This window comes from Malaya genurostris, chromosome 3 (assembly GCF_030247185.1).
Source record: "Malaya genurostris strain Urasoe2022 chromosome 3, Malgen_1.1, whole genome shotgun sequence".
NCBI classification, from domain to species: Eukaryota; Metazoa; Arthropoda; class Insecta; order Diptera; family Culicidae; genus Malaya; species Malaya genurostris.
Genome location: NC_080572.1, coordinates 130,322,038 through 130,337,591, shown reverse-complemented (window position 1 = coordinate 130,337,591; position 15,554 = coordinate 130,322,038). Strand labels below are relative to the sequence as shown.

The 15,554-nt window shown below is 36.7% G+C and overlaps 1 protein-coding gene across 1 annotated transcript in view; it reads right to left on the bottom strand.

Annotated features, from left to right (window-relative positions):
* The window catches only part of LOC131433986 (sodium channel protein Nach-like), a 342,869-nt gene that overhangs the window by 55,128 nt on the left and 272,187 nt on the right, over positions 1 to 15,554 (bottom strand). The window lies entirely within an intron of this gene.

Below are 15,554 nucleotides of genomic sequence, written 5' to 3'. Positions count from 1 at the left end.
GTAACCGACAAAACACGTTGATTTTTACCGCTCTTATATATAAGGGTGCCAAAATTTTGGGATCAACTCTATTTTCGTTAAGTTCTAGTGCTTAAAAGTTTAAGCACCTCGAAAAAAGCCTTCATGCAAAATTTGACCTAAATCGGACATGCTGCCCGGTGGTAAAGGTTTGACAATTTTCGATCTTGAAAAAGCACCATAGGGGGGAGTACATGAAATTTCCAAAATCGAAAATTTTTTTTGTTGCCAAAACTCTTAAAACTGCATAAAACATCGAAATTTAGTGTCATCTCAAAAAAAAAATTTTTGAAAAAATCAACTTTCTGGGACTTAGAAAAATTTTCATATTTTTTCTAAGTCCCAAAAAGTCGATTTTTTCAAAAAAAAATTTTTTCGAGATGACACTAAATCTCGACGTTTCATGCAATTCTAAGCCTTTTGGCATCAAAATTTTTTTTTCGATTTCGAAAATTTCATGTACTCCCCCCTATGGTGATTTTTCAAGATATATGAAAATTTCACTAAGTGGACTAAGAAGGCTTTTTGAGATTAGCATTACTGTTCTCATACAAATAGGCAACGCAAATGTCAAGCACTAGTTTGGAAAAATGATGCTGACTGTGTAAAATAAACACTGAAGCATGCTTTTGTGAACTACTCGAATCAATCTGAATCAATTGGTGTATAAATTTATTTTATAACATATGAAACATATTTTCATGAGACTGTTATGAAAGAAGAGAAAGGCATTATCACACCACTAGGTGGATTAAGAAGGGTTTTTTATATTAGCATCACTGATTACAAATAGTCAACGCAAATGTCAAGCACTAGTTTGGAAAAATGATGCTAACTGTGTGACATAAACACTGAAGCATGCTTTTGTGAACTACTCGAATCAATCTGAATCAATTGGTGTCAAAATTAGTATCCAAAATTATTTAATAAAAGTTTGAAACATATTTTCATGAGACTGTTATGAAAAAAGAGAAAGGCATTATCACACCACTAGGTGGATTAAGAAGGGTTTTTAGATTAGCATCACTGTTCTCATACAAATAGGCAACGCAAATGTCAAGCACTAGTTTGAAAAAATGATGCTGACTGTGTGACATAAACACTCAAGCATGCTTTTGTGAACTACTCGAATCAATCTGAATCAATTGGCGTCTAAAATTATTTAATAAATGTATGAAACATATTTTCATGAGACTGTTATGAAAGAAGAGAAGAGAGTTTGTGATCACACCACTAGGTGGATTAAGAAGGGTTTTTTTTATATTAGCATCACTGTTTTCATACAAATAGGCAACGCAAATGTCAAGCACTAGTTTGGAAAAATGATGCTGACTGTGTGACATAAACACTGAAGCATGATTTTGTGAACTAATCGAATCAATCTGAATCAAATGGTGTCAAAATTAGTATCCAAATTTATTTAATAAAAGTATGAAACATATTTTCATGAGACTGTTATGAAAGAAGAGAAAGGCATTATCACACCACTAGGTGGATTAAGAAGGGTTTTTTTTATTACCACTACTTTTTTTTTGTATTAGTTGAGCTGCACTGGAGTGATATACGGGCGAGTATGTTTCATACCTGTACTGAGCATACAGCCGTCTTACGATGCATAAAAAGGAAAGTACACTTGTGCTCAGTGTCGAATAGACTGATTTTAAGTGTGCTTGTGTTTTCGTCTAAATTTTAAATGGATTATAGATAGTAGAGTTAAGCTTGGATGCGAGTCACACTTCTTGTATGCAAGCCGTGCACCAGAGTACACATTGGCGTGTAAGCTTCAGTCAAAACATATGCGTCCACTGCAGAGAACTTGAGTACTCTTCTTTAGCACCCTGGTACGATCACGTGATACACGCACACTATCCAAAACCATGGGATATATGTGTATAAGACTTGTTCATTTCCATACACTAGGCTCTGGTCAACTAATAATCCTTCGAGATTCGTTATTTTAATCCAACTCAAGTTTAGCGAAAATATCTTAGGCTAAAGTTTTAAGCAAAACTACAATATTAAAGGCCACAAAATGGAATAGCTATAATGAAGCTCGATACATCATGTAAAAACCTGTTTTAAACTACCTAGTAGTGTTATGGTGCCTTTCCCTTCAACATTTCATGAGCAATCTATGCGAGTTTCATATTGGAGTTTTTGACCATCTGTTTCCGGAAACGCTACCCGGAAACCGTCATATAGTGCGGATCAGGGTCATTTTGCTAAAAGCCGTTTTCCCGAAAACCAATTCGCCGAAAGTTTTATTTCGCCGAAAGAGTCATTTCGTCAAATGTCATTTCACCGAATGTCATCTCGCCGAGTGTAGTTTCACCGAATGCCATTTTGCTGAACGCCATTTCACCGAATTCGTCAATAGTCTTCACACCGTGATAGAAATTGAATTGAAATTAAGACAAATGAAAAATGATAATGTTTACACCCGTTTTGTTGAACTAAAATCGTACTTCATAAATAAGTCAGAACGACTTATATGATTTTTTGTCGTGAATACGACTTACTTTACTATGGGGTGCCTTTTCAAAATTAGCCATATTGAAGAATGAGCAGAACTTAATCGTGAATATCTCGACTTGTATTAAAGGCAGCACCATAATTCTTTCGCCATTTCATAAAAAAAATGATCAGGAATCTAGTATATTATTTTGAACAGTGTGAGGTCACCACAAACAACTCAAAAATGAAGTTTTCCAAAACTTTGAAAACAACGCGGAAAACTATTTACTTTTGCTTGGCTTTTTCACGCAAGGACGACGGTTTTAAGGTAGTCAGGCACATATATTCATCTGAATGCGTATGAAAGGGGAACCGTGGTCGAAAATCGATCATAACTGCATCGGTATAATTTTCCCATGTATCTTATTAAAATTATCAAAAATTATCTTGCAGATAGAGCATTCCAGGTTTCTCTGAATAATGCACTTTCAGAAAGATTTACTATTCCTGCTGGTGTACCCCAGGGAAGTATCCTAGATCCCATTCTATACAACATTTTCACATCAGACATCCCACCTCTTCCGGGTGGTGGTGTTCTGTCACAATTTGCTGATGATACTGCCATTCTTTACAATGGTCGTGTCATTAATGCTCTGAAGAATAAACTACAGACAGGTCTGGACGCTTTAACGGAATATTTTACAAGCTGGAAAATTGTGATAAATGCAGCAAAAACTCAGGTCATCTTGTTTCCACATTCAAGATCTCCAAAACTTGTTCCATCAGACGAATGCCGAATACGATTCGGTGATGAGGTCATTCAATGGTCCGACGAAGTTATCTATCTAGGACTCACCTTTGACAGACATCTGATATTCAGGTCACATGTTGACAAAATCGTTCAAAAATGCAGCATACTCATTAGGTCTCTGTATCCGCTGATTTGTAGAACATCTAAACTGTGCCTGAAGAATCAGATGGCTGTCTATAAACAAATCATCTACCCCGCAATTGAATACGCAGTCCCTGTTTGGCGGGGCTGTGCACGAACACACATTACTTGTCCAACAAATCAACAGATTTGTAGCTTGTGTTACGTATTCGACTTTTAACCAGTGATTTTTTTTTGTATTTTATGCCCGTTTCAACATTTTCATCGTTATTATTATAATCACCGTTTCTTACATCACCCGGTATAATTGGAGTACACCCGCTTCGTGTAACCGAATAAGCGATCCAGACAATTTTTAATTCCAAGCATCCACCCGTAACCAAACAATGGATTCCATCTCAGTTTGTTGTGCCTGCGCTTGCGAGCTAAAGAAAGCAGAAGAAATAGTTTGCAGCGGATTTTGCCGATCATCCTTCCATCTAAAGTGCGTAAAGCAATCAAGTGCGACTCGTGATTTAATTGCTGAATGCTCGAATATATTCTGGATGTGCAATGCGTGCACAAAAATAATGGCAAATGCCACTTTCCGTCAGACCATCTCATCCACGAACAATGCCATAACCGTTATAAGCGAGGAATACAACAAAGCGCTACTGGAACTGAGACAAGAAATGGAGCTAAACAGCGAAAAAATAAATAAAATTTTACAGCATATTCCTGTCGCGTTTCAGAAGTCCGGTAGAGAAGATGGAACTTCAAATAACTCTCGTAAGCGCCCCCGAACAGATGATGACGTCGATCAGTCTACTTTTAATGTAACAGAAGGAACAAAAGACGTGGATGCAAATATTGTGATACCATTGGCAACACGTAAGTCCACCGAAAATATGTTTTGGCTATATTTGTCCGGCTTTAATCCTAAAGCCACCGATGAGAAAATACGCGAGTTGGTACAGCGTAACCTGAATACCGACGCGACTGTCGAAGTGCACAAGCTAGTTCCAAAAGATAGAAATCTTGATGAGCTATCCTTTGTGTCTTTCAAGGTCGGAGTTGGGTTGCAGTTCAAATCTCTATCTCTATTGCAATCTACATGGCAAAAGGGAATCATTTTCCGGGAATTCAAATTTCAGCCACGAACAAGCTTTCAATTTCAACCTGACCTGTAATAATCATCCAACGACAAATTTTATGTGTGCTACGTCACCCTATAATATGTCGCACACTGCTTATTCTAATTCTACTCTACATTCCCAATCGATATCCAACAGCATTGTTTCAAACAGCGTATATAACCATATGAACCGATTATTAACAATTTACTATCAAAACGTCCGGGGTTTACGCACCAAAACGAATGCACTTTTCTCGTCTCTTTCTGCTTCTGATTACGACGTGATTGTACTCACAGAAACTTGGCTTAATGGTAATATACTTGATACAGAGCTTACCGACCAGTACATTATTTATCGATGTGATCGTAATAATTTGACTAGCCAGTATCTGCGTGGTGGCGGCGTTTTGATTGGAATAAAAAAGGGCATTGAGAGTAGCACAGTGTACGTTCATGGAGCTGACCGTCTTGAGCAGATAGCAGTCCGTGTCACATGCGAGAGCACTGGTTTTGTCATTTGTGCTTTTTATTTACCGCCGAATACTGATCTTTCTCTATATGAGCAACATGCCTTTTGTGTGAATGAGCTTTACAATAAATTTGGAGACCGTGATAGGGTTGTAGTCTTAGGCGACTATAATTTATCGTTGTTACGCTGGAGCTTGGATGAGGAAGTTGGGTGTCTACTGCTGAACAACGCGTCTTCAGAGCATGAACATTTATTAGTGGAAACTATGATTGCCTCCGGTTTACAACAAATTAACTTTTTAACGAACCTGCATGGAAAACTGCTAGACTTAGCATTTGTTAGTTGCGCCAATGATTGCGAAACTCTAGCACCACCATCGCCACTAATGAAACTAGATCACCACCATTTTCCTTTCATTTTAAAAATTGAAGTTCCTCAATGCGTGCACATGATTAATGATGCAGAAATTTTCTACGATTTCAATCGGTGCAATTTTCGTGAGTTAAGTGCTGAAATTACACGAATTAACTGGGTGGAGATACTGGCGCATGGCACTTTGGATGAAGCAATAGAGAAGTTCTATTATGAATTAGATGCAATTTATCGATATCTCGTGCCTAGAAGAAAACGCAAATATCAATCTAATAACAAACAACCTTGGTGGAATGGAGAGCTGCGTAACCTCAGGAATCGTCTAAGGAAAGCTCGCAAACGATTTTTCCGGACAAAAAATCTAGATGATAAATTGCTCGTTCGTGATTTGGAACACCAGTTTGAATTATTGAACGCATCGTGTTTTCGGCTGTACGTTTCACGGATGGAGATCAATTTGAAGGCTGACCCGAAACAATTTTGGTCTCATCTGCGAAATAAAACTTCTCCCCGTGGAATTCCTGTCAGTGTGCACTATCGTCACCAATCTTCGTCGACAGTTTTGGATTCAGCCAACCTATTCTCGTCATTCTTTCAAAGCGTGCTAAGTAATAACTCACCGCCTTTGTCAGAATCGTACCTGAGTAGTTTGCCGACGTATTCTTTGAGTATACCTGCTACTGCTTTTACTGAACGCGAGGTGTACAATAATCTACGACAAGTCGATGGATCGAAAGGGCCAGGATCTGACGGGTTACCTCCGACGCTCGTGAAGGAATGTTCTTCTGCTTTGGCTTTACCTGCATCTCTGCTTTTCAACCGCTCGCTTGCCGAGCACTATTTTCCAGCGAAGTGGAATGAAGCTGTAATTGTTCCTGTTCACAAAACTGGAAACGTGCACGATGTCACCAATTATAGAGGAATTTCTATCCTACTCTCGGATTCATTTCACGTTACTTCGGGTGTACCGCAAGGGAGCAATCTCGGACCACTTCTTTTCGTGTTATTCGTGAACGATCTTTAAAGTGAATTGTCGTCATTTAAAATAATGTATGCTGACGACCTCAAAATTTATCGCATCATTACAAGCCTTGTGGATTGCTGTGCTCTACAAATGGATATTGACCGAATCCTTGATTGGTGTGACAGAAACGGCATGACAGTAAACGTTAAGAAATGTAATGTGATCACTTTCTCACGGGCACAGTCTCTAATTATTTTCATATACTCCATGATGATGGCTTCAGTTGAACGAGTTTCGTCTATTAAAGACTTGGGCATTATTCTCGATTGCAAGCTCCGTTTCATCGAACAGTTTTCATTCGTTACTGCGAAGGCCTATGCAGTTTTGGGACTAATCAAACGAAACACTCAAAACTTCAACGACGTGTACTGCCTCAAAACAGTTTACATTGCACTAGTACGCAGTATTCTGGAGTATGGAGTTACATTTTGGGCTCCGTATCACGGTGTTCACATCGATCGGATCGAAAGGGTGCAGAAGTGCTTCGTCCGATTCGCACTCCGAAGACTACCTTGGATAAATCGTCCTCAACTACCTCGTTACGAGAATCTCTGTGCTCTCATCAACCTACCTACTTTACAAAACAGACGAATACTCTTTCAACAACTCTTCGTGTTCGATCTACTAAATGACAACATTGATTGCCCCATACTACTGGAAAGAATTAATTTTAACGTTCCGGGAAGATCATTGCGAAGAACGGATTTTCTTCGTCGCTCACTTCATCGCACACAGTATGGCCAAAACAACCCAATGGATGTCTGTTGTCATCGTTTCAATACCGTGTATCATTTATTTGATTTTGATATGAGCAAAGACACATTCAAATCGAAAATTATATTTTTAAGTTAACATAAGTGTGTAGCAATAAAGTAAAAGTCTGTGCGATAGGTCACCTCTAGTCGAAGACAATAAAGAAATAAACCAACTTAGGCTTCAGCGCATTCAAAGTAAGATCTTAAAGATGATTCTAAATCTACCCCCTTGGACAAAGACTAGTGAAGTACATGAGATGGCCTCACTGGATATACTAGAACAAAAATTCGAACAATACTGCACGAAATTTGAAGAGAGGTGCTCAATCTCTGAAATACAAATAATTCAAAATTTGTACGTACTAGGTTAGGGATAGTTATAAGTAGGTAGATATTTTATTAATAATTAAAATAAATATTATGATTAAGGGGCTGGGGTCCACTAGGAGATTGATAGTACCTATTAGCTCTCTCCGGACTGTACCAGCCTAGATGCCGTGTGGAATCCAGCGGAAAAAAAATGAACCAAGAATAGATCCACTGGGTTCCTGCTTCCATGTCGTAAAAGGCGACAATTGCAGGAGTTTCTTTTTCCTTTCAGTTATCAGATATTTTCAATGTTTTACTTCTGATAACTCTATTTTACTAAATCATCTCTTTATTCAACCTATCAATTTCCGTCTAGCTTCGTAGAAAAGTTTTATTAGGAATGATTTCTTCTTCCATGTTATTGATTGTCTTTCAGGCTTATAAAATGAATGATAAAAATCAACCATTGCGCAAATCCGTTTATATTACAAAGTTAATAACAGAGATGACATGTATCGGTATATTGAATACATAGTGAAAAACACTTGATATTAATATTTCAAACAGTAAATTAATATTTTTCTCGGTAGCCGGCTGCCCAGGTCAACTAATATAACCAATTAATAATTTTAATAAATAATTAAAATAATAAAGCGGAAATATTAAAGAATCAAGACGCGTGTGAAATCTGTTGACCTTTGTTTGGTGATTTAAAATGATTTTATAATAACTGTTTAGAATATTTCAATGCAATGAATCAACTTTTTTGTCTAAATCCTATTCGCTCGTTTATTTTGTATCACGTAGTTTCATTTATAAAAACGTGCTTAATCCACCTAGCAGTGAGATGATACCTTTTTTTATCAATCCGAATGTGTTTTTTTTGCATGATTAAAAAAACGCGAAAGGTAGATGCATAAACGAGTGACTGTATACTCGACAGCCGGCTGTCCGGAGTTTTGTCAATTTCGGAGATTGACTGTTTCGTGCATTATATTGCCAGCACAAAGTAACACATAAAACGATAATACTTTAAAACATTCTTGGTAGCCGGCTACCCAGAGCAATAAACACATGATAACATTATTAAAACATTTACTAACAAGGTATCCTCTCCTGTGATGCATGTGGAAATGCAGAGGATTCCTCGGTTCTTAGTAGCAACATGCATCGAACTAACAATCCTTTCCATCCCAAGTAGATCTGCATTCGGACGTGGCCGGCGTCGGTATTGATCAGCATGCATGGTTCAATACAGTTTGCACAGTGTGAAACAATGTGTTATTCCCAAACATGTTACTTCAAAAAATCATTTTGAAATCTCAATTGGTCCAGATCAATAACGGAGTAGCAACACACGGGCGGTCTCTAATGCTAATGCTAATGCTAATGCTAATTAAAATAAATATTATGATTAAACATTAGTATGTAAAACAAGAGTAACTAAAACACCTATTATTAATAACGAATCGTATGAACAACAAAGATGAAAGGCCAAAGGGTCAAAACACTTGTACTGTAAAATGTTGATGTAATACACAAAAATAAGGTCAATAAACAGATATTTATGCAAAAAAAATGCGAAAATCGATCATTACTTTTTGTGTGTTGGATGGAAGCAGACGTCGTGAGAATGATTTTTTATTTGCGTTCCGGTCGTCGAGGGAGCGATATCATCAACCAACAGCGAGTGAGAGTGCACCTTTTGCGTGGTAAAAACCTCAAACGCTCAGGTAGCAACTCTCATTCAGTCAGGTAGCAAAACTCATTCGCTCTCCGATCTTCAAGCCGAGAGGACGCATTCCACCATCAGCGACAGAGACTGCACCTTCTGCGTGGTTAAAACCTCAAACGCTCAGGTAACAACTCTCATTCGGCAGATAGCAAATCTCATTCGCTTTCCGGTCATCACGCCGAGACTCTGAGTCTGCTCTAAGTTCTAAATTTAGTTCTTGAACTCAGGTCCAGTTCCTTACTCCAGAATTCTTCTGTTCGATTCTTTTTAGAATCATAATAATACTCCCAAAGAATTATGTGACATTTTACTGTACTCTATGTAACCCATTTTGGTAGTCGTGGCTAGAAATCGTCTTCAAGCTTCAGAGCTTAGTTCCGGAATATGGGTTTAGAATTTAGAGCCTGCGTGCTGAACTGGATTCTGGAAAAAGATTCTGGAACTGATTCCAGTTTCGAAATTGTAGTTTACTAAAATCCAACTGAATTCTGAGCTCTAAGTTCTGAATATAGTTGTTGAGCTCAGGTCCAGTTACTAATTCCAGAATTCTTTAAATCGGTTATGTTGTCCTGAATACGACTTACTTTACTATGGGCGCCTTTTCAAAATTTACCCTGTACAAGAATGAGCAGAACTTTACCACGAATATCTTTTGATGTACTTAACCCAACAACATATTTTGTCGTGAATACGACTTACTTTACTATGGGGTGCCTTTTCGAAATTAGCCATATGGAAGAAGGGGCAGAACTTAATCGTGAATATCTCGACTTGTATTAATGACAGCAACATAATTCTTTCACTATTTCATCAAAAATATGATCAGGAATTTAGGATAATATTTTGAACAGTGTGAGATAACCACAAACAACTCTAAAATTAAGTTTTCTGAAAATTTTAAAACAACGCGGAAAACTCTTTACTTTTGCTTGGGCTTTTCGCGCAAGGACGACGATTTTGAGGTAGTCAGGCACATATCTTCAACTGACTGCGTATAAAAGGGGAACCGTGGTCGAACATCGATCATTTCTTCTTGTGGGTTGGATGGAAGTAGACGTCGGGGCGAGAAGACGCATTCGAACAGCGGAATCGGAGAGCACACCTTCTGCGTGGTTAAAAACCTCTAACGCTCAGCTCGTAGTTCTCATTTGTCTTCCGGTCGTCAAGGCGAGAAGACGCATTAAACCAGTGTCGCATCATTTGGCACTGTGAGAGGATGTGTCGGTTTGTACGCAAAGCTAGTTTCAATTCAAGCAAAAACGATTGCATCAGCTACTGGTGCTTTGCATTGGAGAGAAAGAAAACAAGACACGAAAAGTGGACAACATTATATAAAATCAGCCGTTCTAATGGCTCTAGATGTTATCTAAAGAACTATTAAGATTAACTCTTTGCAAATCGAAGGTAAAAATCATCAACTTAGTGAAAATCCAAAATAATTTGATTTGCTTCGTGCACTTTTTGCTGTGCGGAAATCGTTCGAGGAAAATGTTCCGAACTATGCTAAATATCGTAGATAATTCCACAATTTGGTCCTTCTAAAAGGCAGAAATGAATCCTGTACAGCATCTTGATAGTTTCTTCCAATTGAATTATGCAAATCCGAAATGAGATAATCGACGTCAAAAATCGTTTAAAATTTTAGTAGTGAAAAGGGGAAAAGTTTGGCAATTCATACAATCGATCAACTATCAATTCGAATTCGAAAGTGTGAAGAAATCGTGTCAGTTTTATTCGTATTCACGACATCCAGTTATGTCTCTGACATTACACACCCGTACTTTTTTCTACAAGCTATCGGTAATAGGATTAGGAATTTGTGGTTGAATTTTCAACAGCATGAACAAACAAATTCATCACGCTTGCTTGCCTTTTTCGCATCCGGGCGACGTTTTCGAGGTAGTCAGGCACATATCAGATTCTACTGAACAAATCGAAAAGGAAATCTTTGAATAAGTAAGTAAGAACAAAGCAAGTATAAAGCGTGAAAGTCTCATTTAGACTTCGGTAGTCAGGAGGAGCAGTCGGTAATGAAAGTATACCTTTTGCGTGGTGTAAAGCCTCAAACGCTCAGGTCACAGAGTCAGTTTTCCGGATAATTTGATAAGCTTTGTGCAATTTGCGCAGTGCAAAATTCGCAACAGTGTTCAATATCTTAGAGTAATGCACAATTTGGCTCTTCTGAATGTCAGAAATTTATCTCGTACGGCATTTTGATAATTTTTTTCACTGAAATATTTAAATCCGAAACGAAATGATTGACATAAAAATTCTGTATAGTTCTATTTAGAACAATAACTGTGTTTGATAAAAAGGTACGGGTGCGTAATGTCAGAGACATAACTGGATGTCGTGAATACGAGTAAAACTGACTTCATACTTCCGAATATCAATTAATTGATCGATTGTGTGAATGTGCAAGCTTTCCCTTTTTTCTCTTCTAGAATTTGAAACGATACACCTAAACTAAAGTACAAATTAGTTACATTGAACATTCTGACATCCAACTAAATATTACGAAATAACCAGCATAGTTCTTTATGATAAAATAATTGTAGTTCTAAAAAACCGTTAATGAAAGCGTTCGTGATGGAGAGTGACGAGTTGAGTTCGAATTTAATCAGCAGAAAATTCTACTGCAAACTACAAATAATTGAAAGATAGGCCGTATACAGTATAGTGAAGGAAAATGTTGCGTTGCATAATTCTTTGGGTATACAATTATGGTTCTAAATAACAACATACAGAATTATGATGTCGATGATTTCATTTTGGATTTTGATATAACAGTGAAAGAAACTATCAAAGGGCAGTACCGGATTAATTTCTGGCATTCAGAAGGACCAAATTATTTAATCCTCTAAGATTAAAACACTGTTGCGAATTTTGCATTGCTAAAATTGCACAAAGCTAATCAAATTATCCCAAATTTGCACTACATTGATGGTTTTAATTACCGATTTGCAAAGGAACAAATTTTTATAGTTCTTTAGATAAAATTTGGAGTCATTAGAAAATCTTCTTGATGTTGGTGGAAGAACCTCACCTCGACATCTAGTTCCGTCTAAAGCACTAGAAGAAATGAGCGATGTTCAATTAAAGTCAACCTTTTATACTCGTCCGATAGATAATCGGAACTGATATGTGCTTGACTACCTCAAAACCGTCGTCCGGGTGGGAAAAAGGCAAGCAAGCGTGATGATTTTTCCTCATCATTTCCAAAAGTTTTAGAAAACGTTGTTTTTCTATTATTTATGGTTATCTCACACTGTTGACAATTTAATCACAAATTCATGATCATATTTCCGATAGCTTATAGAAAAAATTATGTTGTTGGGTTAAGTACATCAAGGGATATTCGCGATGAAGTTCTGCCCATTCTTGTACAGGGTAAATTTTGAAAAGGCGCCCCATAGTAAAGTAAGTCGTATTCACGACAAAAAGAACCGGAATTTCCATTTTAAAATTCCCGCGCTTGTCCAATCGGTAAACTTTTATATTCTCAACGTTGGCAACACTTTTATACACATTCTGTCAAATTTTGACGCATATCGTACGATTAGTTTTTGTTTGGCGTCTATACAAATAAGTTGAAAAATTTTCGTGTGGCGATTTTTATAATGGATGAAAATTTAGAACAACGTGCATGCATCAAATTTTGTGTTGCAAATGGATTTGAGTGTTCCGAAACGTTGAAAATGTTAGAAAAGGCCTTTGGTGAATCTTGTCTAGAAAAAACACAGGCATACGAGTGGTATAAACGCATCAAAGACGAAGCTTGGATCATGATGAGATCCCTGGCCGCCCAACAACATCTGTTACTGAAGAAAACATTGAATCGGCGAAGCAAATCGTGTTGCAAAATCGTTCTGTACCGATTAGAGAGATTGCTGTGTTATTAGGCATCTCTTATGGATCAGCCGAACACATTTTAACTGATGTTTTGGGTTTGAAACGCGTCGCTTCTCGGCTGGTGCCAAAAAAGCTGAATTTCATTCAAAAACAGCGTTGGTTGTGTCGCAGTTTTTGGCCAAAAACTCAACCAAGCACCGTACTCTCCAAATATGGCCCCGTGTGACTTTTTCCTCTTCCCCAGACTCAAATTGCCATTGCGGGGAACGCGTTTTGAGACCATAGAGACCATAAAAGAGAATTCGCTGCGTAAACTAAAGGCCATAGCTTCGGCGGCCTATAAAACTTGTGTGGAAAATTGGTTCAAGCGTTGGCATGCATGTATTGCCGCAGGAGGAGAGTACTTTGAAGGCGATAATAAAGAAATTTATTAAAAATTGAAATTTTGCGTTTTTACCTTTTTCTATATATATATATATATATATATATATATATATATATATATATATATATATATATATATATATATATATATATATATATATATATATATATATATATATATATATATATATATATATATATATATATATATATATATATATATATATATATATATAAATAGGTATAGAATTCGCTCAAACTTTAGAAAAATTTTTCGAATTTTTCGGCCGAATGACATATATTAATCGATTTAGCTCGACGAACTGAGCAAATGTCCGTGTGTGTCTGTATGTGTGTTGTCAACTAAGAGGTCGAGATCTCAGAGATGGTTGGGCCGATTTTGATCATACTAGTCGCAAATAAAGGTCTCCCCGTCAACCAAAACGCTATTGAATGGTTTCGAGATCGGATGTTTACTTTTTGAGTTATACGAAGTTTTATGTCAAAATTTTCAGTTTTTTGACAGTATCTGTCACAATTGACCTTGAAAACAGAATATGTTTTCAGACTTAGATTCCGCACGGTAATAGCTATCCAACAAGCCATAGATTGTTAAAATTCGTCCATTTTTAACGGAGATATCGAAATTTTTGTGTAAACGACTTTTCCCCCTATTCCAGCAGCAGGAGTTTTGAGCGCTGTATGACAAAGAAATGCTTGGGAGCAAGGGAGAACACGATTTTTTATACTGTTACATACAATTGTTTCTAAGTACCAAAAAGACTGTGGCTAAATGTCATGACAGCATCCTTTTTCATGACATTTAGCCTCGGACCGATTTTAGCACGGCTCGTTTTTGGCAACACAATCGTTCGAATATGACATATATAAACCAGATGATGGCAGAATTTTTTTCAATTATATTGTTTTAAACTACTTACAGCAATAAATGCTGGAAGAACATAACAGCCATATACCATTCGAATCAGTTAGTCGAGATCAGCACATGCGTGTGTGACAAATAATTTCATTCATTTTTTTTGGAGATGACTCAACCGTTTTCTACAAACTCAGATTCATATGAAAAGTTGTATACTCCCAAACAAGATTCCTGAATTATGTTTGGCTCCGACTTCTGGTTGCGGAATTACAGGATGATATGTGAAACGAAATTAAAACTGTGTAACTCATTTTTCTAGTAGATGGCTGAACCGATCTAAGATTCAAATGAAATCTAAGAATCATCAAAGATTCAAATGAAAAGTTTCAAGATTCTATAAAACATCTTGCTCTTCAGTCAGATCCAACTTCCGGTTTCGGAGATATAGGGTGATTGGTATAAAAATGTCTATTCCACATAAATTAATCAGGTTTATCGAGCTAGCAGATTTGGATAGTCGATAAAAAAAATTAACTTTATTCAGTTTTAGTGGTATTCAGTTGTCGATTCAGAAGGCACCTAAAAATTTAATTCGTGCTGTGATTTCTCAAAGATGTCTTCACTGATTTTCAAATATTTTGAAAAAAATGTAAACTATACAGCTTCTCAGGTGAATTTATCTGACTTCGGCCATACCGATTTTAGAATTCCGGTTCTAGTATAAAATCGTTTCTCAAAGCTCAATTGTTTTCTCAAAAAAAGCCTAATCAAATTTCAGAAACAAAATTTCAAATTAAAATAAACTTATATACAAAATTAATTAATTTTATACATACATACAAAAATAATTAATTTTATCCAATTATGACTTCCGGTTCTCGAATTACATGATGATGAATTTTTAAAATTCAAAGCGATATAGAAGATGACAATCCCGAAAAGCTTCAAAGTTGGACTCAAAACTGTTGTAATTTATTCGTCATATGGCCATACGAATCGGTTTGGGTTATGCTGGTTCCTGAATACCGGCTATGGAAGTACCTTAAATTACCGTGACTCTAAAGTGGAACTTACTTCGACATATCATGGAATATTTAATCGATTGTCCCACTTTTAGATTCAAATTCGATCCAATTTACAGTTTCGACATTACAGAATAATGAGTGATTAAAATCTCAAATTGTCGCTTAAAACGACGGTAATTAAAATAATGTCATGAAAACTCAAACATCGAAGAATATTCATGCAAAAAACACATGCGGATTGATAAAAAGATATCAACTCACTGCTATGTGG